Raw genomic sequence first — 3907 nt, 5'->3', positions numbered from 1 at the left:
GCCTTCTTCTGGCCTCTGAAGACATTTATAGAGAGGCAGAGAGGCGTTCCCCCAAAGGCGAGACATCCCAGCCTAGAAGACCGCCCCTCCCAACTGGTTAATAAACCAGCTCTTCAAGAAGTCAGAGGATTAGGTGACTTGTTGCAGGGACTTGTAAATGTCTAGCCCTGAGAGTTGTTCTGTGTTGACTTCAATGCTTAGAGAAGGAAACTCTTATGCAGGGAAAAACCACTGTCCAGGGTTGAACGTTAACTTTTAGAGTCAGCAATAACTCCATCAAATGCAGATCTTCCTGCTTTCATGTAACTGTGGCTGGGAAAGGGGCCATAAAACGAAAGGCAAAGCCTTAGGGACAGCCGAACCTGGGTTTGACTCCTTTCTCTCACATCTATCAGCAATGCTATCTTGAACTTGCTGCCATTAAATGTCTCTGAGTCTGCTGTCTGTATGTGAGGTGGGTGGATACAGAGCTGCCTGAGGACACGCTCCAGAAGTCATCTGTACCAAGCTGGCCTTGCGTCACTGTCAGATTATGTGGGGGGCACAGCTAGCCCCTGGTGGGTACTTAGCAAAGTGCTTAGACACAGAGTGCTACACATCAGCTGGAGCAAGGCATGGCATGGGGAGAATCTGACTGGAGGAGAAAGGGATTGTGTCACACTTGCAGGAGGCCAGGTCACCATTAGACACAGGTACTTCACTGGGGTGTGATCTAAACCACAAGGACGTGAAAAATACTGTGCCTGACCCCAGAGGTGACGGCCACAATACGTCGCACCATGCCAAAGTCCCATGAAAGATGTCTAGTCAGCTGGGGGAGGAAGGAGAGAAGGCTGTGCAGAGATGGAGTAGGTAGAGTTGGGTAGCGCCCTGGGCTACTATGGTAGGTCAGATTGTGGAAGACTTCTTGTACCACAGGGGACTTATATGGGTCAAGATGAAAAAAAAAGGAGGGAGTCATAGTGTCTTTTGGTTGGATAGACAGATGCTTTGACACTTAGGGCTCCTTTTTGTGTTAGCAATGGTCTGTGGTCTCTAAGACACATGGACAAGCACCAGGTGACTTTAACAATATTATGTGAGTGCCGCAGCAAGCGCCAGGCCCTGGTCTTGAGGATAAGAGGGGCCAGGTGATCTCCAGCCTACGAGGGATAATGGGTGGACAATTCCCACGCTCTCTGCTGAGCTTTTACCTGGCTCTGGCCAAACCTCGGCTCCTGAACCAGCTCTTGCTCCTCTTTCTGGATCCAGCTCAGGAATCTTCTCTCGCAGGCTTTCCTGGCCGCTGGGGTGGTGATGGTGGCTGGCGTTGACTATTAGCTTTCAGACTATTTCCTTCCAGCCGCAGATGTCTGAGAGACAAATGGCCTGAACCCCTGGAGCAAAAGGAAGGCAGGGCAGACACTGTGGGCCTGCGGCATGTTTGTGAATTTTGGGCATCTCTGCAATGCCTTAGTTGTACTGAGAGTCAAAGGCACCTGGCGGCCACCTCCTCCTAGGTCAGGCTGTCTTTCCAGAGATGGCTGGAAGATTAAGGCTCTGACAAGAAGAGGTAAACTAAGAGAGGAGAATTGACTACATCACACACACACTCGGATCAAAACCTAAAGAATGAAAGACTCAGAAGTGCGCAATACCCTTCCAGTTAATACAGCGCAAAGACTCTCCATGTGGGTGGGCACATGGAGTTGACTTTGGCTTAAGAAAAATTGAGCAGCATCAGAAGGTGGACCAGCCTGCAGGAACTTCCTTCTGGAAACCCGCAAGGTTTCTAGAGCCTTAATGTATCCAGCTTGTGTAAACATACATGAACTTGAGATTGCCCTTATGGTGGGGCAGACTGTACTTCCTGGATAGGCACACTTCACAATCAAGGAACAGATGACTAGTTCCTAAGCAGCTGGCCCCATAGGAGGGTGTCACATTCTATTCAGCACTCCAGAATCCCCTGTTGATGGAGTCTGGGGCTCTGTTTGTTGCAGGCTAGAGATGCAGTTTAGCCTTATGCCCAGAATGGTTCAGTGGGAAAATCAATGGCCAGGGGACATTCTGACCAGCAGTCTGTGCTTTTTTATAGATGTGAAAAAAATTTACAGTTAGTTCCTGGTCTGTAGGGCTATCATTATAGACCAGTCCTTCCTTTTTGCCAAGTAAGTTGCTCTTTTCCCTCTAAAAGCACCTCTAGAGAATACACACCTTTTCCCCCAACTGTTGCCTGCTTCGCCTCTTTCTGGGGCATCAGCTCTGGAGTTGTTCCTGAATTCACACTGCTGAGTGATTAGGGGAGGGTTGCCTGGATCTTCTCACCCGCCAGGCCAGGCTCCCATCCTTCTCCTGGGACTTCTTAACACTCCAACATGGATCCAGAAATTGGGCTTTTGGTTCTTAGCCCGGCTTGTTCCTTATCACAGGACAAAGCCACAAGGAGAGTGTTCATCTAAGGGTTGGGGAGATTGGCTAGCTTGGGGGCTTTTCCTGACACACACACAACACACAATTCTCCCATGTGCAGGTTTTCCTGAGTCATAAGTTTCAGGGGAAGAACTGAGATTCTGCCTGCTCTTTGTTTGTTTGGTTGGTTTTGGTTTTTCAAGACAGGTTTTTTTCTGTGTATCTTTGGCTGTCCTGGAACTCAATCTGTAGACTGGGCTGGCCTCGAACTCATAGAGATCTACCTCCTGAGTGCTGGGATTAAAGGCATGTGCCACCACTGCCTGGCCTCTGCCTGCTTTCTAAATATTCACAAAAACTTATTGAAGCAAATTAAACTAGTACAGGGTATATAACATAAACTCCAAGCTCAGTCCCAGGGACAATCCCTCTTCTCAGATTTTCACTCACTTTCAACATTTCAAAGATAACTGTCACCTTCCTGCTTTAAAAAAGGAAGAGACACCTCTGGCTTTTTAGAATATTCAAAATCTCATGTTGAGCCAAGAGAGAGGTGAAAATGAGAAGTATCTTAATGGGGGCACCTGCTAGTCTTGGGCATGTGCAATTTTAGTATGGAAAAAAGAAATACCCAAACTTGAATGGTTTCCAAAGATGGTTTTGAAACTTGGCAGCCATCCTGAGAAGAGAGCCTGTGGAGGCACACCTAAAACAAGGGGGATTTTATAAGGAAGAAAAGTCATTTCAAACCAAGTTTGGCGTTTCTAAGAGCAGCAAGGAAGAAGCTGCCTGCCGCCTCCCCACCCAGCTTGCTCACTCTTTGGCCTGAGTTCCACGCCTCAGGCAGCACCCACCTCTTCTTTATAGACCTCGTGGTTGACCAGAAATGACTCTCCCTTCTGTGCGCTTGCAAACTGCAGAGCAGCAGCTAATGGAGGGTGACAAGAGGTCCCAGGCCCTATTCCTTGTGGCTGCACTGAATTCCCTCTCTACTTGATCCCGGGGGAATGTCAAGTTTTGATTGGCCTTGCAGTCATGAGGGTGTCTGGCCTGGAACTAGGTTTGTCAGACTCCAAAGCTGTTGTCCCTCAGTGTTCCAGGGCGCGTATGCAGTGTGGAGAATGCCCAGCAAGACGGTTTAATTGTTTATAGCTAACCTGAACTGAACTTTCTCATACGCCCTCTTTCTATCCAGATGGTCTTGCCTGCCTGTGGCCATTAAGCTGCTGCTAGCAAGGCTGGTTGCTGCATGTGGTGGGATTGGGCTGCGGTTGTGGAGGTGCCCCCTTAGTGCCTGCCCTCGGCAAGGGCCTGGCCTCTGCTCTCACTGCTGGGGTGAAGTGTCCTACTGTTAGCTCCCGACTCCTGGCCCCCAGATAGTTCTCCCATAGCCTTGGTTCTGGGACCACCCTGACTTTCCATGAAGGCAGCAGCTGCTCTGGGGTTTCCTCCACTGATAAGTTTCCTGAATACTGTGTCCTCTGCCCGCCCACACAGACTTGCAGGAAGACTTTTT

The sequence above is a fragment of the Mesocricetus auratus genome, unplaced genomic scaffold, assembly GCF_017639785.1.
Source record: "Mesocricetus auratus isolate SY011 unplaced genomic scaffold, BCM_Maur_2.0 Super-Scaffold_100006, whole genome shotgun sequence".
In the NCBI taxonomy this organism is placed as follows: Eukaryota; Metazoa; Chordata; class Mammalia; order Rodentia; family Cricetidae; genus Mesocricetus; species Mesocricetus auratus.
This window is presented reverse-complemented; position numbering follows the sequence as displayed.